This window comes from Sciurus vulgaris (genome assembly GCF_902686455.1).
Source record: "Sciurus vulgaris genome assembly, chromosome: 14".
NCBI classification, from domain to species: Eukaryota; Metazoa; Chordata; class Mammalia; order Rodentia; family Sciuridae; genus Sciurus; species Sciurus vulgaris.
Genome location: NC_136475.1, coordinates 87421308 through 87444138, shown reverse-complemented (window position 1 = coordinate 87444138; position 22831 = coordinate 87421308). Strand labels below are relative to the sequence as shown.

At 56.9% G+C, this 22831-nt stretch overlaps 1 protein-coding gene across 4 annotated transcripts in view; it reads left to right on the top strand.

The window, feature by feature from the left end:
- LOC306644409 (uncharacterized protein) overlaps nucleotides 1–6717 on the top strand; it is a 34598-nt gene extending 27881 nt beyond the window's left edge. For 3 of the 4 annotated variants that reach the window (XR_013759369.1, XR_013759370.1, XR_013759371.1), the window contains one exon: nucleotides 172–1749. The gene's annotated coding sequence lies outside the window, so the exon portion shown is untranslated. Of the gene's footprint in view, nucleotides 1–171; nucleotides 1750–3833; nucleotides 4075–4914; nucleotides 5131–5980; nucleotides 6148–6523 lie in introns of those variants that run through there. The other variant, XR_013759368.1, reaches the window with a different exon arrangement.
- The last annotated feature ends 16114 nt before the right edge of the window (nucleotides 6718–22831 follow it).

Genomic DNA, 22831 nt, shown 5'->3' with positions numbered 1-22831 from the left:
ACCAAGAATAGTGACAGCGCATATCCCTTGGGATTTTTTCAAGGGTTAAAGGACACATTACCTAAGACACTAGGTGTATGTACTAGGTGTCCACTAAAAAAAAAAAAAGCTGTGTGCGTCCTTAGCTAATGCAAAACCCACTGTCCTCCCCCAACCACTGAATCATTGCAGGACTGGGTGTGAAGGACGGAAGTGGACAAGCCCTGTGGCCTGGGTCACCCCGTCCAGACCTGCCCCAGAGCTCACGGCTCCCCTGCTTGTCCTGCTCCATCCACACCTGGCTCCTGCTGCTCCCTGAAAGCCAGGTCCTTTCTGCTGGAGTCGGTGGGCTTGCTGTTCCAAGAGGGACCAGCTGTCCCCCTTTTCCTGGCTGAGTCGCTCCCTGGATGCATGGGGGTCCTTGCTCCCCCAGGTGAGGAAGGCCTTCCCTCGGGAACCCACAGGCCGTTTCCTCGCCTCTGCTCTGGCCTCCTGGTCAGTCCTGTGAATGGCCAGCGCTTTCTTTTTCCTGCAAAACTCTGGTCAGCATCGGGTTTGTTTGTTCATTGGTCTGCTCTCCCCGCTGCGGGGTGATCACCCCTGAGTGGGGAATTGGGTTTGTTTTCCTTTAGATAATGCTGTCCTCAATCCTCCCACCCCCCCAAGAGAAAGGTACAGTCGCACCCCTTGTAAAGGAAAGACTCTGAGGCCTGGAGGGGTCCAAGCGCTGGCTCACACCCCACGGGGCTGGGGCTGGGCCGGGCGGCTGGGTGGTGCCCTCCGGCTCCTGGTTTTGTTTTTGTTTTCTTTGCATCTGTATCCCCTGGCGCCTGGAATAGAACTTGGCAGGTAAAAAGCATCTGATACATTTTAATTGAAGGGACGAATAAATGATGAATCAATGATTTTTGGACCAAGACAAAAGCAGCGAACAGGCCAACACAACATCTCTAAAACGAGGATCAGAAGTAGCGTTATGTCTGTCTGCCTTGACGGACAAGCGTGGGCTGAGCAGGAAGCGGGCTGGGTACTGAGCCTGGAAAGAGGGACAGAGAAAGTGTAGCAAGACTTCAAAGCAGACAGCGCCTCTGGGGGGGCGTCTAAACAAGGGGAGCAATTAATCGGGTGATTCCAGCCCCCCCGCAAGTGGTCTCAATTATCTGGCTATTTGAAAACTATTCGTTTTATGGGTGATGAGTGTTAATTGGCTATTGTCCGGAAACGGTTTCTCCAAGTTTGCTCCTTGGCATTCCAGGGGCCCCCCGGCAGCTAGGGAGGTTCTGGAGCCCCTGTGAGACTCCCGAAGCCAGGTCTCAGGTCTTCAGCGGGCTGCCGTCGAGATTAGAGGGCCCGCAAAGCACCAGCCCCAGGCCTGGAATCCTGGCCTCAGTCCTTCACAAATCTGCTTCATTCCTGCCTCCGGGTTCATTTCTCGTCCCACCTGTGTAAGTCCCAGCCCTTCTCCTACCTGCCCCCAGACCAGCCTCGTGTCTTCAGTTCTGTCAGCTCTTCCGGGAGCAGCCAGTGAACTGTGAAGGAGGAATTGCTTTCCTCCCTCCCCAGGTCTCCCCCAGAACAGAGTTGCCCTCCCCGGGGGGAAATGACTGAGTCCTGGGTCGGGTGGGGGAGGAATGGTAAGGTGAGGAGCTGCCAGCACTGATTTCCTGTGGCTAGCTCAAGCCGGGCCTGGTGGCACATGCCTGTAATCCCAGCAACCTGGAGGCTGAGGCAGGAGAATTATAAGTTCAAGGCCAGCCTCAGCAGCTTAGTGAGGCCCTAAGCAAGACTCTGTCTCAAAATAAAAAAATAAAAAGGGCTGGGGATGTGGCTCAGGGTTAAGTGCCCTGGGTTCAATCCCCAGGATCAAAAAAAAAAAAACAACACAACACCTCCTAGGAGCCTGCCAGGGAGGGCTGTTATGATCCCACAGGGAGAGTGAGCTTTGCAGGGCTATATAGACGCTCTAAGTCCAGATAGCCAGTGAGCAGGGAAGCTGGGACCAAAACCCAGGGACCTATGCTTTTGGAATCATAAAGTTATGGAACCCAGAAAATCAGAGCCAGGAAAGTCTTGTGAGCTCTTACTTTACAGACGGGAGCATTAAAAGTGGCTGGTGGGGACGATGGTGGTGACACATCAGAACAATCATGATTGCTGCAGTGGCCACTGGCGTGAACGTGCCCTTGCTGGGCGGGTGCGCTGTGCCCGGCGGCAGAGGGCCCCGCGACTCCCCACCCTGGGATGGCACGCCCTGAGCCCCTGCGAGGCCTTCTCCTGCCCTACCTGCTCTGTGTCACCTGCTGACCCTTCCCAAGGTGGCCTGGCTTGCGGCAATCTCCAGCAGGAGCGCTGAGGTGGGCGCCGGCTCTGAAGCTGCCGGGCTACGTGCAGAGGGTGGACCCTCCTGTCCCCTGTGTCGCCTCGGTGTTGAGGGAGCAGGGCCCAGAGCTGCCTCCTTAGTCCTGTGCAGCAGCTAGAGACATCCTCCTGGGCCTCACCTCTGCCATGCTCCTTTCAGAGACAGTGGCGAAGTCAGGACACCGCCTGGCCAAGTGCTGCTGCTTCTAGGAACATCTGGACCGACCGCTCCTGAGGCAGTGCGGAGGGTCTTTGCATGTCCTCCTTGGGTACAAATGCTGCCCAGGGTTTGGGCTGCTGCCCTGGGAGCCTTCCTTGATCCTTTGCCACCTTGGACCTCACTTCTCAGCTGATGGACAACGCTGGGTCTTGGTGCTGACCCGGGGCAGACTCCCATGCTCCCTGGCCTGGCCCTCGGCTCCCTCCTTTCTGCCAGGAGCTGCTCTGGGGTGTGGCAGCTGGACAGCACAGGTGTCACTAATGTGCAGTATGTGAGGAAAGGGGACAGGGCCACTTTTATTGGATGTCTGACAGGCCTTGGGCTCCTGGGCAGCTCGGCCAGCCCTGGGCATCTGCTCCAGGCATGCTGGGTCAGGGTGACCTCACTGTTGCCCAGGCCTCTCTAAACAGCAGTGATTGACTTGCTCCCAGTTTCCCGAGGTAAGCTCTCCTTGGCCCTCAGCTGAAGACCGCAGACCTCGGGCCATCTCTGGTCTGCAGAGCCTGGCAGCCTTCAGTGCCTTCCCTGGGCCTGGGATCCGCCTCTGAAGCACAGGTGAGGCCACACAGGCTGTGTGCCTCCAGCTCGGGCATCCTCCCGTACCCTCACTGCATCCAGAGGAAAAAGTAATGACCTTAAGTCATAAACAGGTTTCAGCCTCTCTCCAGAGCCCTGCAAACCAGCACGGCGGACATGCTGCCTGAGCGTGAGGAGAAACAGAGCTGTCGGTGGGTAGTGCCATCAGGCTGGGTAGGAGAAGCGGCCCCCCGGGAGCCTGGGCAGGACAGGTCTGCTGCTGACTCTCACTCAGGCTGAGGGTCCAGAGGGTGAGAGGCAGCTGCCTAAGAACTGGAGGGCCCTGGGGGGCCTGCCGAGGCCTGAGCGAAGGGCAAGCCCTCCATCCTTGGCCGCCTTTGTGCCTGTGGCTGTGGGAAGGGCCGCTGCGGCCTACCCAGAGGGGCTCTCTCCCACCCTCAGGCTCACTGCTCTGTGCTTACTGGTCCTGGGCGCCCCTGTCCCTCACACTGAGCCTGCCCCTGGCTCACTGGAGCTCTGCCTTCCTGCCCAGGGCTCCTTCCTCTCAGCTCAGCCTGGAGCTCATGGCGGTGGGCACAGCTCACCAATGGGCCTCGGACATGGTACTCCCGGCTTAGGGAGGCGGGCACAGAGAAGACAGCTGCGGAACCCACCGGGGGTGAGCTGGTGGTGGAACGATCTCTGTCTGCATGGGCGGTGGGAGCCATTTTCCAACAGTGACGTTCTGTTGATTTTGCAGTCTCTCAATTGCACCTCCGAGAAAATCAGTTAAGTGTCATTCATGCCTGGAAACGGCTGGAATGCTCCTCAGTGAATGGATGAATAATTACGATGTGCCACATCCACACAGTGGAAGGGTTTGGGCAATAAAGGGAAATGAAGTCCTGCCACACACTGCAAGGCAATGGTCCCGGGAAACGGCACGCCAGGAGGAAGAAGCCAGGCGTGAAGCACGCATGCTACGCGATTCCTTGTTTTTGGTACTGGGGATTGAGCCCAAGGCTCTTAACCACTGAGCCCCAGCCCCGGCCCTCGGATGCACTTTATTTAGAGACAGGGTCTTGGGGAGTTGCTGAGGCTGGCTTTGAACTCACAATACTCCTGCCTCGGCCTGGGATTACAGGCCTGTGTCACCCATGGCCCCGCCCATGATCCCATTTCTATGAACCGTCCAGGATGAGCAGGACCACAGAGACAAACAGTAGGTCCCGGGTTCCCGTGAGCAGAGCAGGGTAGTGACTGCTCAGGAGTCCAGGGTTCCTTCTGGGGGGCAATGAACACGTTCTCAAATTGGTCCTGGTGGCAAGTGTGCCATAGAACCGTCCCTTTGAAGTGGGTGAAGTGTGTGGTATGTGGATTTTAACAGCAGAGCTATTAAAGTTATGCCAAATTAAAAAAAATATTACTATTTAGCCCTCGATAATTGATCTCTGTTTCTTCCAACATTAAAAAATAATAATAGGATGCAAGGCTGAATGTTTTCCCTGATAAGTGGATGATGACATGTAATGGGGGTGGTGGGGGTGGGGAGTAAGAGAAGAATGGAGGAACTTTAGATTATGTAGAAGGAAATGAGATGGAGGGGGTATGAAAAATGGTGGCATGAAATAGACATCATTGACCTATGTACATGTATGATCACATGAATGGTGTGAATCTACATCATGCACAACCATAGAAACGAAATGATGTACCCCATTTGTGTGCAATGAATCAAAATGCAGTATGTAAAAAATTAAAAAAAAAACAACTTAAAATAAAAAAAAAATAATAATAAATTTGACCAGCACCTTACAATTTTCCCTTGGTTTTTGTCTCAGGGGATGCTCATCAATTGTAACTTAGAGAAAGCAGCTCTCTACTGTTGGACATGCATGAACTGTGGCCCAGACAGATGGACGCTGCATTCAAACCCCAGCTGTGTGGTACGGGACAAGTTACTTCAATCTCCAAAATTCATTTTCTTCATCTGTAGAACGCGAGGCAACAACACTAACCATGAAGGGGTGTGTGTGGATAGGATTAGGGACAGGCAGGTTCACATCCGTTATGGAATTAGCACTCAGTAAAAAGTATTATAAACATTGATGTGGCTGCGTCACTGTAGTACACTGATTTTAAGTCCTTTGGGTATAAACCGAGGAGTGGGTTAACTGGGTCAAATGGTGGTTCATTCCAAGTTTTCTGAGGAATCTCCATATTGCTTTCCAGAGTGGCTGCATCAATTTGCAGTCCCATCAGCAATGAACGAGTGTCCATTTTCCCCACCTCCTCACCAACATTTGTTGTTGCTTGTATTCTGATTGGAGTGAGATGAAGTCTTAGAGTAGTTTTGATTTGTATTTCTCTAATTGCTGGAGATGTTGAACATTTTTTTATATATTTGTTGATTGATCATATGCCCTTCAACAGATGAATGGATACAGAAAATGTGAGAGATAGATAGATAGATAGATAGATAGATAGATAGATAGATATCATGCTAAATGAAATAAGCCAAACCCCCAAAACCAAAGGCTGAATAATTTCTCTGCTATGCAGAAGACAATTCACAACAAGGGGAGGATAGGGAAGAATAGAGTTACTTTCTATTAGGTAGAGGGGAGTGAAGAGAGGGTATGGGGAAGGAATGATCGTAGAGTGAAACAGACATTATTACCTCATGCACATTGTGACTGCGTGACTGATGTGATGCTGCAATATGCATAATCAGAAAAATGAGAGATGACACTATTTATGTGTGATCTATCAAAATGTATAAATGCATTCTACTGTCATGTACAACTAATTAGAACAAATAAAATTAAAAAAGAATTAAAAGATTTATGATAAAATCAACTTTGTTCTAAAAAAAAAAGAGGTTTTATTAGCTTCTCCCCCTCACAGGTGAAGAAGTGGGGCTTGGGACAAAGGAATCACCTCGACTGAGCAAGAGGAGCTGCTCCGTGGAGGTGCCTGGCTCTGGACATGGGTCCTCCCGTTCCTGCCCGGCCATCCTGGCTCACTTGCCGATGACCCACGTTCCAGCTGCTGTATCCGAGCTCTTGAATCAGGTAGGTACTCAAAAAAAAAAAAAAAAAAAAAAAAAAAAAAAAATGCTCTGCATGAACTTAGTGTATCACAAGAGAAAAGCCAAGAATCAGAGGGTTAAACGCAACCTGTAGAAAGCACCGATTTTAGTTCCATGTCTGTGGGGCTGACCTAGAGTCTGCGTCCGCTCCACGTACCGTGCATGTGTCTGTACAGCTCTGCGGGCCGACTGCTGGCCGCTGTCCAAAATTCCTGTGTTGAGATCACGTGATGATCATGATTCTGTGATCAAGGCGTGGTGTCAGGAGGGGGTGCTGGGGAAGGGACGAGAGCGGGGCTCTGCCTGCATGAAGGGGATCAATGTCCTCAGAGAACTGAGGCGCCCCACCTCCATGGCAGGACACGGTGGGGGGCACCACCTATGCAGCAGGAAGCAGGCCCTCACCACATGCTGCCTGGACCTTGGTCTTGGTCTTCCGACGCGGTGTTGTTAGGGCAGCCCAAAGGGACTGCGGCCCTGGCTAGGAACCAAGGACCCGCACTACCTCGGAGCTGCCTGTGGATGAGCTGTTGAGGCCAGCGCTCCTGGGTCACACGTGACCAAGCAGGAGACCGTTAGCAACCGCCACCGAGCAGCGGCGGAGTGTCCACGGCTCCCGGGGGGCGTGGACCTTCTCTCCCTGGGTGTCCCAGAGGTCAGCATAACCACCAGCTCTGCTCCAGCAGAGATCCACGCTGTTTCCTTGGGTGCAGCTGCGTCCCCCACTCGGCCCCCCAGGCCCGGCGAGGTGGCACTGCTGCCTATGGCTGCCGTGGGGCCCCAGAGGGCGGAGGCTCCGGCGACTTTTCTTAGAAGAAACACGAGGAAGCATTTCATTCCCATCCAACTTCTCCTGGAAGACAGATCCTGCAGCCCCACAGGGCGGGCCTGGCCACGTTCCCCGCATGTTGACGTTGCAGACGAGGGCGTCTCGCTGTCCCCCTGACTCCTGTGGCCTTCCCAGCCCTGTCTCCCTGCTCAGCAGCAGGTGGGCCCTGGTGCCCCAATGGCGTCACCCAGTCCTGCCAGCCAATTATTTAATTTTCTGACCCGAGCAGGCGATACAGGCAAAAGGCTAGCCCAACCCGCTTTGGTCAACTCTCCATCCAGGGTTTTACTGTGCCCGGTGTGGGGGACGGAGGCAGAGCAGTGGAGAGAAGCTGACTGGGCGTGTGGACCCGCGGACCCGCCCGCTCCCAGCACTTCTGTGCGTGTGGCTGACGATGCAGAACAGAAGAGACGCGTTCTCAGGATTTTCAAGTGGACATTCCAGGGGCACTAAGTTCATTCACATTGCTTTGCAACCCTCGCCCCATCCGTCTCCAGAGCCCCCCACCCTCCCCAGCTGAACCCCGTCCCCACTCGCTGCCCGACCCCTCCTCCCTGTACTGGCACCCCGTCCCTATGGATTTGAGGCCTGGGGACTCCTGCCAGTGGGGTGGAGCTGTCTAGCTTATTTCCCTCACCTGGACGTGTCCGAGTTCTTCCCTGTGTAGGGTGTCTGGCTGTCCTCCCTCTGGGGCTGACCCCCTAGCTGCCTGACTGTCGAGGCTCTCTGGCAAATGGGCCGGGAGATTCCTGGGACGCCCTGACCTCGAGCTTTTGTCCGACGTGTGGAATGATCAAGTCGCTGTGCTCCTGGGTGATGGAGGGGATTGGGCAGTAGGTGTAGAAGCTTCTGGAAGCTGGGGAGGTGACTGGATGGATTCCAGGTTTGCTCTGTGCCTTTCAACTCTCTCGGGTGGATTGTTCTTTTTTAGGTTTTTGGGCTTGGGCAGATGGGAGGACGGTGAGCTGGCTGTGATGTGTCCATCTCTCCTGTTTCTAAGCCCTTTTGGTTATTGGCTTACCTGTTCTGTGCCACACTGTGGCCGCCTTGACTTCATTATGGACGCTTCTTTTTATTTGCTAAGATTGTTTTTTTCTCATTACTTCATCAAGTGTCTTTTGGAAGGAAGCAAACTACAAAAACAAAACAAAAACAAAAACAAAAGCAAAAGCACCCCTCGTCTGTCATCCGTCTGTCAACCTGAGGCATCTGGCCCACCCCCTCCAGGGCTGCCTCCGGTCACCTCTGTCCCTCTTCTTCCTCACCCTTCCCCTGTCTGCCTGGTCCCCTGTGGGAGCCTCGTCCTCTGGTCAGCACAGTGACCCGCTAGCGCATGTCTTGAATTCTTCAGGTTTTTCTTAATCCGCTGTTGCTTGTTATTCTTTGAATTTGGTGCTGTTTGTGTAACTGAGATCAGTAGAAAACTCAGCTCTGATTTGTGAGGGTCTGTGCTATTTATTGGTGTTGAGATTGCTTATTAATTATGATTTACAATGAAAAAATCTTCTGTGGGGCCTCACCTCCCCCAGGATGGTGCCCATGGTGAGTGAGGTATATGAGGCTTGTCCTCCTGCGCTTAAGGTCCGGAGGGACTCCCCAGCTGCCCAGGCGCCTGTGCCCACCAATCCTGCCCTCTCTGTGGGGCCCACTTGGCTCCAAGGCTGCACAGCCGGACTAACAGGCCGTGTGTACCTTGGTGAGGCCCCTGAGGCTTGGCCGCCTGTTGGCTCAGTGTCTGCCTCTCCCTCTCGCTCGTTGCCATCTCAGAGCAGGGACAGATGCACCAGGGATGAGTCACGGTCCTGCAGCTGGTGGTACATGGGAAGGTGGCCCCCGAGAGCCAGTTGCAAAGGAAGGTGCAGAGAATTCAGTGCCAGGAGGGGTTTCAGTTAGAACTGGGAAAGTGGGCAAGGCCTGCTGATGGGAAGTACCTGGCAGATGGCACCTCAGGCCGTGGGCACACCAGCATCTGCCCAGTGGCAGAAAAGTGGATGGGGAAGCCAGTGCTGTCCCCTGAGGTGGGGCCTCAAGTGGAGGGAACAGATGGGGAATCGAGGGCTGCTTGCCCTGGGCAGTGTGGAGCCATGGAGGCTACGGGGAGGGAGGCTAGTCATCCTGCTCTGGGGTGGCCGGGCTGGAGGCAGGGAGACCCATGCAGAGGCTCCTGGACATCAGGGACGAGATGGTGGAAGTAGAGGGAGTCGGAGGCAGAGGGGCCTTCGGTACCTCCCTGAGTGGAGCGTTCTCTGTGTGTCGCAGGAGGAGAGGGGGAAGGCACTCTCCACCAGCACGGCAGTTCCAGAGAGCGCCTCTCGCAGCCCAGTGTTTATTGTTCTCTGTCACAGTCTGTTTTCCGTTACATAATGCATCAGGCTGACCCCAGCCCACAGACTGCCCTGGAGGCCTCCATCGGCCTCAGCCCTGGGGCCTGTGGTGGGGCAGCGGGGCTGAGCCCCTGGGTTCCTGAGAAGGGCAAGTCCAGCAAGCTCAGCAAGCCCAGCAAGCCCAGGGAAATCAAGGCCTGTCAGGGCCGCACACCACAGGATCTGTCCTGGGACAATCGATTCCCCAGGTATTTGGTTTACTCATCTGCAAGCTGAAGTTAACAAGTGCAAGTGCTGGTAAAATACTATAGGATGGGAGGAGGTTGCTCGGGGTTGAAGAAAAGGAGCAGAAAACGGTCTCAGTCTGTCTCAAACTGGACCCTGGCCTCCATGACGGACGTGGTCAAGTCCCTCCTGCCCTGTTTGGGGTTTGGGGGCTGGGAAAGGGCTGGGGCAAGAGCAATTGCCCCCAGAGCCCCGGAGCCAGCGAGAAGAGACCTGAGTGAGGCTGGAGTCACGTCCAAGTCCCACCTGGAGCCTGGGAGGGTCTAGAACGGTTCTAGACCGGCCATGACAGAGAACTCGGTGTGTGTGCATCTGTGTGCTGGGCCACAGGGCGCCTGGGGTGGGAACCAAGGATAAGTTCAGTCCCCCTGGGTGGAAGAGGTAGCTCCTCTGTCCCAGGGGTGTTGAGGAGGAGGAATATGGGACAGGCTGGGACCCACGGGGAAGACCAGAACTTTCCATCCATGGCTAGAGATGCCAGAAGGGACTGTGAAAGTCAGAAAGGTAGGTTCCTCCACCACTGATCTGGCAGAGCCCACGGGGGTCTTCAAATCCATCCACAAGTTGCTTATCAGCCAGCAAAAATGTCACATGCCACAGTTCTATCCTGTTGCAGGTGCTGTGCACTGCATAACAAAGCAGAGCAAGTCCCCACCTCCAGGAACGGCCTCCTGATAACCCAAGAAACAACTTGTGTTTGGAAAGTGACACAAGTCCTTCCCAATATGCTGTTTGTGGAGTCCCACTGCAGGCTGGGGAGAATATCTTCCCAGCGAAGGAAACAGGGGTCAGGAGGCCGTTAGCCCAAGTTCAAAGAGCACATGAGTGGCAGAGCCCACAATGTCCTCGAGCCCTGGCTTCTCTAAGAGCTGCATGCGATCCTCCCGTAAAATCAAGCGGAGCACTTTGTAAACCTCACCCGCTCAGCCAGGTGAGCTCTTGTCCTGAACGGGAAAGGAGCAGGCAGCGCCCGCTCTGGGGGCCCCAGCAGGGGGACGTGCCTCCAGGTGAGTCTGGCGGGCAGGGTGGGGCAGTGCCCCGGGCCACCCTGTGGCCTCCCTCTGATCTCTGGGCAGCGGGCTGTGTTTGTTTTGGAAGCTGAAGAGCCAGACCTGGCAGTGAAGGGGAGCAGCCTTCGGGGTCCAGGCCCCGGCCTGCCGTGGGTGGGATCCTCCTGTCACCTCTGCGTACCATCCATAACCCTGAGAGACCGCCTGTCACCTTATCTGGCAGCTGGGATTTTAGCAGTCCCTTCATTAAGCCTGGAGAACAAAGGAGGCCGGGCGAGGGTCTCTGGACGTCCAAACACCCGCTCACCCCGAGGTGAGGCTGCGGCCGCCCTGGGGGCCGGGCGCTGTTGACAGATGGGAGGAGATGACCGCAGGCGGGGGTGGCGAGCCTTCGGTCCACCTCCGCCGGGAGGCGGGTCCCCCGACCACCCTGTGCTCCGGCTGGCGGGAGGCCGCTCTCAGGTCCCCGACTGGAGGGCAGGCTGAGAGGCAGCAGGTGCCCCAGGCAAAGCAAGCGCGATTTGCTGGGCAGGTCCGCGGCGGCCAGGGGCGGGAACTCCCTCCGGACCGGACCCCTGGGCGCCATCAGAGACCGGCTGCCCGAGGCTGCCCACCAGGTGGTCAGCGCTTTCCGCGTCTGCTCCTCCGGGGAAGCCGGAGGCCCTCCAGGGCTGAGCCCTGGTCTGCAGCAGTGGCTCTGCTCGGGGTGCTGCGCCAAGTCCCTCCAAGCCGTCAGGGTCATGGCGTCCAGCACCACCCCGAGGATAACCATGCTGGGAGGCCGCCACCGGTCCACTGCCCGTCAAGCCCAGGGGCACGCGGCTCGCCCGGGAGGTGGGCCTGCACCACTCGTTGTCCCCCGTGAGCCGCTAGGGTCCGGGGGAGGGCCGCAGGGGGAGGGGACGCCCTGGCATCCTGTCCTGTCCAGCTCCGACGTGACCCCGCAGGCCTGGACAGTCCTGGCCCCCCTGGAGGGCTGACTTTATGTCCAATGCTGAAGAAGACCGGCCTCTTCCTGAGGGTTGGGAGGCCTGTCCCCTCACCAAAGAGGACCGTGTGGTTATCAGCCTCCAGGCCAGTCCTCAGAAGGGGACCGGACGTGATGTGAGAGCTGGAGGAGGCTGCTGTGAGGAGGCTGCTGTGAGGAGGCTGCTGTGAGGAGCAGCGGGCCCCACTCCTGAGCTGGGCAGCGGCTCTCGGCCAGTTACCGCCTTGGTAGATGGGAGGGTGGACCTTTGGGAAGGCCCCTTGAGTGATGGAAGCAGGACTCGTCCTGGTGCAGATCTGGGGGCTGCTGTAGGCACGGTGACGTCACAGCAAGCCTCTGCTGCTTTTTTTATAAAAACTTTTATTTATTTTCATTGTTTTTTTTGACAGTGGTATTATTTAAAAAAAATTGTTTTCATATCCGCATATAGAGTAATGATGTCTCTCTTAATCTACCCACCTTCCCATCCCCACGGCCCCACCCCTCCCCTCACTCCCCTCTGCACAATCCAAAGTTCCTTCATTCTTCCCTACCCGCCCCCCACCGTGGATCAGCACCCACTTATCAGAGAAAACATTCAGTCTTTGGTTTTGGGGTTTGGCTTATTTCACTTAGAATGATATTCTCCAGTTCCATTCATTTGCGTGCAAATGCCACAATTTTATTCTTCTTTAAGGCTGAGTAATATTCCATTGAGTATATATACCACGGTTTCTTTATCCATTCATCTGTCGAAGGGCACCTAGGTTGGTTCCATAATCTAGCTGTTGTGAGTTGAGCTGCTATAAACATTGAAGTGACTGTGTCACTGTAGTGTGCTGATTCTAAGTCCTTTGGGTATAAACTGAGGCGTGGGATAGCTGGGTCAAATAGTGATTCCGTCCCAATTTTCTGAGGAACCTCCACACTGCTTTCCAGAGAGGCTGCACCAATCTGCAGTCCCATCAGCAACGTGTGACTGTGCCTTTTCACCACATCCTCGCCAACACCTAGCCTGTACTCTTGGTCACTGCCCTTCTGACTGGAGTCAGATGACATCTGAGAGCAGTTTAAGCCTTTGCTCCTTTTCTCCCCTGGTGTGGGGCTGCCAGCCTCCGGGACACTTCCTGACTCTCCTCCTGGACTCCATGTGAAGGGGCCTGCTCGCCACCCACCCGGGCCTGCTGGGCAGTCACCACGGCTCAGAACGCCCCTCCTCTGGCTTGTCCTGACCCCACACAGGGTGTGGGCTCCTTCCTGTGGGCCCCGGACGGGCCTGGCTCCTGCTCAGGCTGGGACGGTGACACAGGCGGGAAGCACTGGTCGAGGTGCCCCGGTGGCTTCACCCAGCGAGTGAGTACTCACACACGGCGCTCGGACAGCACAGGACACAACACGCCCGGTACACATCTCACACGTAACAACCCACACGTAACATGTGACACGCGCACACACAATGCCCTCGATGCACATCCCGCACGACACATGTAACACGTGGTACACGTACACACATGTACACACATGTACACACAACACACCTGGTACATATCTCACACGTAACACGACACACATGTAACACGTGACACATGCACGCGCACATGCTCAACACACTCGACACACATCTCACATGTAACACAACACACATGTAACACGTGACGCACGTGCACACACACACACACACACACACACACATGCCACTTATACCCACGACCCAGTTGAAACCCCAACATCGCAGCCTGCTTGCCAGGACAGGCAGCCTGCAGGGTGGACAGGTCCCCTGGGGTCTACTGACCGGGCTGACTCACTGTGCGGCCCTGGGCAGCTCCCTGGCTTCTCTGGGCTCCGTCTGCGTTTGGAGGGGAAGATGATCTCGTGACCTCGAGGGTTTCCGGCAGGAAGACTGTCTAGGATTCTGAGAAAAGGGGGAAGCAACACACAGCCCTGCAGCGGGGAGGGAGAGGCCTTCGGCCGTGGGGGACAAGTGGTGTCCAGGTGCCAGAGGGCAGAGATGCAGCCAGGGAGCAGAGGCCCCTGGAGAAAAGGCGCTTGAGAGGGAGACCGGGACTCCGCACCCATTCCAGGAGTTGGCCGTGGGACAGCAAAGACCAGGGGTCAGCCGCGAGTCCCCATCTTTTCTGTCCCTGCCAGTGACCGCCACTGTCCACGACCGACACTGCCCTGGGCTGGCCAGTCACCCAGCAGATGGCCCATGGCAGCCCCTGGGCCCACAGGCCCCTTGCCTGATGGGCTCCTGCAGGGCTGTGGGCCTTCCCCGGGCGGGGTGGGCAGGGCGCCCTCCGCGTCCTCCTGTGCCAAGAGCCTGAGGGGACAGTCACGTGGAGGAGGAGGCGTGTCCGCGTCCCTCCCTGGGACACGGGCTTCTGCCACACCAGGAGCTGCACCCGACTGGGGAAGGGTGGAAAGGCGTGGGCGCTGGAGGCCCGCCTCGCGCCCCAGGAAGGCAGCCACTGCGCCTGCCTGTCTTCTGCTCGTCACTTGCAGAAGCTCCTTGGACTCGGAGCAGGGGAGCTTCCAGAGGCCCGGCTCACACCACCCCCAGGAGCAGGAGCCGCGCTCGCTGTGCGGAGAGGCAATCTGGGCGAGGAGCCACCCTCTGGAAGGGGACATCTGCCTGGAGACCGCAGGGCCACAGGGCGGGGACACGGGGAGCAGGCGGGGCTGGAGATTGACGGGGCCTTCCCCGGGTATGCCCTGCGCGTCGACTTGCCTACAGCTTACCCTCAGTACCCTGCAGAGCACACTGACCACAGAAATGGCAGGTAGCTCTCTTCAGTGAAGTGACAGAGTCAAAAAGTCTGGCCCAGGTCTGACTGCCTAGATCTGCTGTGTGACATTGGGCCAGTTACTCAGCCTTGCTGAGCCGGTTTCCTTATGTGGGTTGTGCATAGTGGTCACACCTGCCCACTGAGGGTGACAGAAGACCAAATACACTGTGTTTAGCAGGTGCCTGTGCACTTGAGGGGCAGCTGAGCAAATGAGTCCACAAGAGGCCACCTCCTTCACAAGGCATCTGTCCTCAAGTTATGGACTCAGCATCTCTGTTCTGTGTGGAGAGCCCAAGAAATCTCTTCTGCATCCCTACCATACTGCTGCTGCTATTTTGTTTAACAAATAGAACGTCCTGTGGGCCACACAGAGTCCTGAGTATTTTAATAAATAATAACTTTTTAGTCTACCAATGTCCTGATTCTAGAGGTGTTGAAATTGGTGCACAGAGAAGTTAAATCACTTTCCTAAGGCCACACAGCTCATCAGTGGTGGAGACAAGATTCAAATCCAGATATTCTGGCTTCCAGGTTCCACCCTCCCCTGCTACACAGTGCTGCCCCCATCGATGGCCTAACTGTGGGTTCATTTGCCTCCTCTGGATTATGAGCCCCCCAGAGGGCAGGGCCTTAGAGGACTTAAGTCTGATTTGCACAACCGCTCGTGCAAAGTCGGGCCCAGAGTCAATGCCTGAGGAAGGCGGTGGAAGCTTGCACCCTCTCCGGGTTTTCAGATTCAGTACTCAGTTGACAAGATCAGACACCTTGCATGGCTTTGGGGACAGTCTTGCAGGCTGCCCTGATTCTCCAAACGCCCTGGAATTCATTTTCTCTGGCCGTGTCTGTCCTGTCGCTTCTCCTGGGGGGGAGGAGGAGAGCAGGTCCCTGGGGAAGGTCCACAGGGAAAGTGCCGGGTCTTAAAGAAGGAGCGGGGGAGACGGGGGGCTCCTGCAGCTCTGATGACGGGGAGACACGCGGTCTGAGATTCCCGGGCCGTGCCTAGACATCGCTTCATCTTTCCTTTCCATTGTCTGCAGACACAGGCGAGTCATTCAGTCCCATCTCCACCCGCCACCCATCCGTCCACCCATCCATCATCCATCCGCCCATCCATCATCCGTCATCCATCCACCCGTCGCCTGCCCGTCTGTGCCCACCCCTCCTCCACCCCATCCATCCACAGGGCGCCCGCCGAGCTCACCCAGAAGGCCGTGGCGCCCCAGACGCACACCGAGCCCGCAGAGGGAGCCGCCGCTCACGTGCTCTCCATAGGCAAATTCTGAGGGTCAGGGTGCCTTGTACCCAGTTTTGGGGCAGCGAATTCCTGGTCTTTGTAGTAGGTGAACCAAGATGGCTCAGGTGTGATCCTAACAGGGGCTCAGTTGTCATTTGGGAATTGACACAGAATTTGGGGTCTGGTTCTCAAGTGGAAAGAGCTCATTCCGGGACCTGAATGTTGGGAAATCTTTAACGTCCTGAGGCCTGACGCCTGGGGCCCTCGGTCACTTGAAAAGCAACGCCCTCTTTGGCCGAGATTAGCTGGTCCCAGAGATGGCCCTTCCTCTCTGCTCAGGCTCCACATCCTGAGGGCTGCTCCTTCCTGGCCCGACTCTCCGCATGGACGGTTTGCGCCTCACTCACCACACACACGGCCCCCTTGTCCCGGGAAGGCGGGTGGCTGCCCGGAGCTGCTGCTGGAAATGGCCTCCCAACAGATGTGCCTTTAATTTGTTTCCGGGTCAGTGGCCCCCATGCCCCCAGGAGGCCACCTCCCAGGCAGGAGGCCCTGAAATAGCCCCGTGTGCACGACCCTGGCTGGGGTTATCCATCACTGCCCAGCCTCTGCCCGGATGCCTCGCTCTGGTGGCGAGGCGAGGGGAAGCTGCTCCGTCCCCTCGGGTGATGGCCCCTCAAAAGGCCAATTGTAACCACATGGACGGGGCCTCTGCCCTGGTCCCGGGGTCAGCCCAAGACCCCTTCCTGAGCAAGACCTCGAGGAAGGAAGCAGGAGGGTTTGCAGAGTGCCTCCAGGGGAGTGGGCGGCCCCGTGAGGGGGTCTCCTCTCCATCCGGTGTCTGTTTCTGAGCAGTGGGTATCATGGACACCTACCAGGCCCGGGACCATGCCTTTCCTATGCGCCCAGGCCAATGCTGGTTCTCCTGCACCGGGTTCTTGTCTTCCATGCCACACGTGGGGAGGCCGCCTCTGAGAGCCTGTCTCCCATGCAGAGTCACCGAGGAACCAGGGTAAGCACCCAGGGCTGTACGGCTGGCAAACTGTCCCCAGCCCAGCACGGAACAGAGAAGTTAGGGTAAGATGGGAGTGTCTCCTCTATCCATCCCTTTGCCTGAAAATGGGAATGATAATAGTTATTGTTATCGTTAATTGGCTTATTTTGAGGTTGAATTCAGTAATTCATGATGGGAGCCTAGTGGGTGCTTGGTGCTCCGCTGAGCGGTGGGTGCTCAGCATTGCGTGCAGGTGGCAGGCCCGCGCCCGAGTGCGTTTGGGAGGCGCATCTCCCCTTCCTCACACCTGTGAACTGCTGGGGACATTTGCTTTGCAGAGGTCCTGAGCAGCAGGTGACCTGCCTCACCGACCTGGGAGCCAGCAGATGCCGGGCCGCCAGCCCTCTGTTGTCCAGCAAGCAGGAAAGAGCTGCCCAGCAGCGTCACCAGGGGTGTCCACGAGGTCCAGAGTGCCGTCCACCACGCTGTCAGGTGACGACTTCTGGTGTGTCCACCACAGCTCCGTGGCCCATCAGATGGACCCCAAGCCTTCACCGTGGTTTCAGAGTTCTCTATGAGCAGGCCCACCTAGAGTGGCCGGCCGCCGTCCCTCTTCTCCTGCTGGTCGCAGGGCCACTCAGGCAGGACTACTCCAGGTGCTCGAAGTACCTCGCAACCTCAGGCTGCCCGCACTCTGCTCAGGCCTCTCCCGGGCTGAGTCCTTCCTGCCTCCGTCTCTCCAGTGCTGTCTTGAATGTCCCCTCTGGCAGCCCCTCTGTCCCCTCCTGTGTTTCTGGGTTACATCCTGTGTAACTATGTGCTAAGTACACCGTAGCTTTGGTTCTGTGGGCCAAACCTGGCCCGCTGCCTGCTTTTCTAAATAAAGTTTTATTGGGACGAAGCCACGCTCATTTGCCTATTATCTCTGGTTGTTTCACATTGTAAGGCAGAATCGGGTGGCTGCTTCTGAGACCAGATGGCTACCTGAACTTGAAGTGCTTGCTGTCTCTCCCGTCACAGGACAGAAGCCCCTCTCCTAGACTGATCGCATGACGGTCATCCCACATCCCGTGGAGAAAGCAGGAGGTCAGGAACACATGTTTTCCCTGCAGTGCCAAGTGTGGCCCTGGTGTAGGCCGAGCATTCTCCAGAGGGCTCTCGGGCCAGGTGACAGGATGCACGTGCACCTCGGCGGGCGGTCCCCGCTGTGTGTGGACACAGGCTCCTCTGGACTCTGACAGAGTGTGGTCCAGGGCCAGCTGGAACCTTGCTTCTGCCCTGAGCATTGTTGCACATACTGGACAAGAGCAGCAGGGGCCACTGAGCTGTCAGGACCCAACGGGGCCTTTGACCGAGGGCCCAACTAGAGCTGAGGAGGGGCAGCCACACATTAGCAGGGTCCAGAGGAAAGTCCCAATGCCTCCCTCCTGTGACGGGGTGTGGCCCCCCAGGCCCTCTGCGCCCCCACATTTCTGCTCCGGCTCCCCCCCTGCGGGGCCTGGTGGGGCTCACGTGACCCAGGGAAGCTGGAAGCTTGGGCCTGTCCCCTGGCACACCTGACGCTCCTGCTGGCGACTCCCTCACAGAACTGCGTGTTCCACTGACAGGGACCAGGCTGCCTGCCCCAGAGTGCGCTTCCTCCTCCATCTGCCGCTCTCTCTGTCGGGCTTAGTGTCCCTTCCCTGCCTTCCAGGGCCAACTCTTGCCCCAAGCTGCTCCTGCTCAGCTCTGTGCCCTGTCTGAGCTCGGGAACTCTTGGTTTTGGAACCTGGTCTGGCTGCAGGGATCTTCAGTACAAGGAGGTTTGGGACGAGGGTAAGAGGAGGGGCAGAGGGTGGCGCCAGCCCACCTGTGACCGGCTCCTGGGGCTGCACCTGCAGAGGCCCTGCTCCAGCCCCTCTCAAGCCTCTGAGCCTCCCGCTGTTGCAGCCTCAGACTGAGCCAGCATGGGGAGTGCACAGGACCCCTCTGCTCCTTGGCAGGGTGTGGGGCTGGAAGCTTCCAGGGTCAGACGTCCACTCGTCTTAGCTTCTTTTCCTCTGCTAAGAGCTGAAGACCACCCCTTACCCCCCAGGCCCGTTTTCCACTTCCCTTCACATTCCCCAGAGAGAAGGAGGCCGTACCAGGTCTGCTTCCGGGGCCTGGTGGGAGAGGACCAGGGTTCACTGTGCTGGGGTGAAGTTGTAGCAGCCAACTCAGCACACTGGACTTGGCCGGTCGGATCAATTGAGGGCAAGGTGAAGGAGTGGAGTGAGCCCCGCGCTCAGCTGTGTCAGGACCGTGGATTGTTATCTGGGAGTGCTCGGGTAACCAGCTAAACCAGGTTCCCTTCTAGTCCTAGTTTCTTTTCCTAGGAAATGTGAATAATAACATAATAATAGTAAAAGTAATAAAGCAGCCCCTATGTCTCAGCGTCATCAGAAGGAAAACACACCCCCCCAGGGAGCCTGGCCCCCTGAGGGGCTTAGCATGTTGGGGCTGCTTCTGGCCACACCATCCACCCCACGGGGCCACGCTGCCTGGAGCCCAGGGGATGTCCTGGGAGTCCTGAGATGCCAGGGGAGAGGCTGGGGAGGGGAACACAGGCAAGCTGTGGCAGGCGACAGGAAGCGGCTCTCGCGGCTGGCAGCGAGCTGTCTCTGGCTTCTTCCCCAGGGTCCCGGATGCTTGCTAGAGGGTGTTTCCTGCGGCGGTGCCCAGTGGCTGCGGGTTGCTGGTGTGTGGGAGGTTTGCAGCCTGCTCGGCTTCCCTCCCCGCTCCCAGCTCCCAGCCAAGGGTCCAGCAGGTAGAAAGGACAGAGGACAGGGACCCCCCCTCTCCCTGAGCCCTGGCCCGGTAGCAGGTACGACAGAGCACAGTCAGTCCCTGTCCTTTGCCGGTTCAGTCCTGGACGATGAGTTTTTGTGATCTCGAGATGGATGCCGTGGCACTTTTGCCGTTGGTGGAGACCAGGCACAGCGTGGCGAAGACTTTGGTCCTGTGCACCTGTCTCAGCTCAGGCCAATGGCGAGACGCGCTGCCGGGCTTCAGCCCCCATCCTGGGCACGAGCGTCCTTTCTGAGCCTGCTTAGCGCGCAGGTCCCACATTTCTGTGCTTCTTGTTGGGATTTCATTGTTTAAAAGGGACCCCGTGCTGGCCAGGGCTCCTCAGCGCCAGGAGAGCCCGAGGAGGCCGGGCGAGTCTTGCGGGAGGAGCTTCCATCAGGTGGAGCCACCCCGGTCAGGGTGAGTGGGTCGCAGGAATGGTCGGTCAGGGTCTTTAAACAGGAATGCACGTCAGATGTCGCACTGACAGGTGCTCCGCGGAGCCTGACGCTGCGTCCCCCGGGATGATGGCGCTGTGTTTGGGGCAGCTTTGTAGAACGCAGTTCCCAGGAATGGTGAGGACTGGCTGTTACCCGCAGCGCCAGGCAGAGTGTGCCTTGGGAAGACCCCAGCTGGCTGGGGGCAGAAGCCGGACTCCAGGGAGTCTCACGATTCGGTTGTGTTGGGGTCTCGGATGATCATTATGAGCCCTCCTCTCCTTGTTCCAAGAAAATAGTGAATTTGGCCTTGGAAGATTTGGGTCGATCCCAGCCACAGGAGGCCCTGAACCCCCAAAACAGCAGCCAGGTAGTGAGTCTCTTCCTCCTGCTCTCAGCTCACTGCCCTTGGCTGCAAAGCAGGGGCTCTGGTTCTGGAGACCTTGAAGACCTCTCCAACTCTGACTGGCTGCAACTTGTTGAGATTTGGGAAAAAAATGACGATCTTTGCATTCCCGGGTGGTACGACTTGTTAAGTATGTCCCTAGAGCCACACCCAAAGTTTACTCAGCTCTTCGCTCTTTCCCTGACACCCTGATTTAGTTGTCACAAACACTTATTGAACAGTTATTATGTGTCATAAAAAGTGCCACGGCTTTTACATGTCCTTTTATATTAAAAAAAAAAAAAAAAAAACACCCACAAACCCCCTATATATCAAGTTCTGTCCTAAGCACTTGATTCATGTGGACTCTTTAATCCTGACATAGCTGCCTTAGTCATCTCCCTTTCACCTGGGGGGACCTGAGGCACAGTGCCTTTAAGGAGTTTTTCCAAAGCTGCACGGCCATGGGATTCCAACCTGGGCACTGATGTCCAGGGCCCATTCTCTAATCCCTGAGCTCCTCTCTCTGGTTCCCTGTCCGTCCATACTCCGCTGCTCACTGATCAGCAGCAGGGCCATCCCCTGGGAGGTAGTTGGAGATGCAGGGTCCCAGGTCCTGCTAAGTTGGAGATGCATTCACACGAGACCCCCGGGGAATCAGGCACCTGCGGTCAGAGCACTACTCTTGGACCAGGCGGGCTTCCTTCTGCTGAGAAGCAAGTGGAGCTCTGTGGATTAGACTGGCAAGGCCACACAGGGAGAAAGGCAGAGGTGCCAAGTCGGAGGCACCCTCCTCCATGCTGGCGGCCCTGTGGGAGCGGAAAGCTGAGCTGAGCTGTGGGGCAGACTTCATATCCGGGTGCTGGTGGATAAAGCTTTCCCTCAGAGGAGAAGCTCCAAACTAGAGGCCCTCCTGCAGCCAGGGGCAAACACCTGGAAGAGATTAACGCCCAAATGTGGGGTTACAGAACTGGTCCGCACAGCCTGGACATAGCCAGGCAGAGAGCAGACCCTGGGCTTATCAGGGAGTTTCAACAGAAATAACCAGAGTCAACTGAAAACGACTCAGGATCACTGTCAAAGGTGGGCCTCAGGCCAGGAGCAAGAGTGAGGATCCTTTTGAGGGTGACCAGGTGCTACAGACTTTTTATGATATAAAGCTTCCTCAGGAGGCAGCCAGTGGGACCCCCAAGCTGTGTCCCAAGTCCTCTTGTGCACTTTTGCAAAAGGACCAAAGGCTCTGCTAACAACTGTCCCAAAGCTACAGGCTCACTTCCTCCCGAGAAGGTCAGCCCCAGTCCAAGCCTCCTAGGAAGGCTCTTGGAGACAGTTAGTCTTCTCAGCGCAGCGCCCTGCCTTGAAGACCCAGAACAAATCCCTAGCCTTATGATGGCTCTCCCCACGGGAGAAGGCGACATCGCCTCCGGCTCTGCAGCTGGGGCTGTTAGCGAGTGGAGCAACCTATCCTTTGGGTGGCACTTAGGAAGGAGGGTGTCAGGACTTGAGCGGAACAGGGGCCTCCGTGATCCCCAGAGGGAGCCTTGCCACGGGGAGGAGGCTGCTCAGAAGGCAGAGAGGGCGTGGGGGAGGGTGGAGCATGAGAGGCAGGAGGGGCGCTGGAGGGGAGTTGGCTGGACATCGTCTTTACGGCACTGCCCTCAGAGCCCGGAACGTCTGGGAGGGCCAGGAGCACGCTCTCCAGTCTCCCTGGGGCCAGCCGGGAATCCATGGCTTCTGTGGAAGGGTCTTTGAGCTGGGCGTGAAAGGAGACTGGGAGCGTGGGTCTTCGAAGTCGGACTTACCCAGGCTCTGCCCCCTCCCCACTCTTCTGAGCTTTACTTTTCTCATCTGTAAAACAGGAGCGATAACTAACTGCTAATTTTGGTGTCTCAAATGTTCAAATGCATGGAGCCTCCGTGGTTAGCAGTGTCTGACAGACAGAAGAGACTGAGACCTTTGAAACTGTTTTAATGGACTTGAGCAAGGCCTTATATTGTAGCCTTTACACATATACGTTCATGGGGGGGACAGAGAGGAAAAAGCAGCTTGTGTTTCTAGTCACCACCCTTCCCCTGCGGATCTTGGTTCAGTCCCTCTTCTGCCCCGAGGCCATTTCCCTTGACCGTGGGGTGCCACGCAGATTCCCTCTACCTGTTGGTCCACACTGTGACCCGGACCCTCAGACTTTTCAGGTGCCATTTCACTTCATTTCACCCCCACTGCCAATCTGGGGCACTATTGTCATTACTTTGCCATGAACGAGAGAACTGAGCTGCAGAAAGTTCCAGAGAGGCTGAGTGGCATGCCTAAAGTCACACAGCTCCCAACTGGGGACCAGGGTGCTTTCCCCTGAGTCTTCTCCATCAGCTACCTTCCAGGTTGGGTTGGGAGCCGAGGGCGTGTTTGAGCTCTCATCTCTCCCAACCCTGAGTCTTCCTGGGCAAGGCTGCCCCACACCTCGGGCTCCTGGCCAGGCCCTGGAGCCAGCGACCCCCTTGCCTCTGACCAGGCCCCACGCAGGCGGGTTTCACCAGCTCCCCGGGCAGCGCCCCTCCCTCTGGAAAGCAGGATCAGCTGCAGCTCATCTAAGTGACCGGCTCCACCAGCTGAG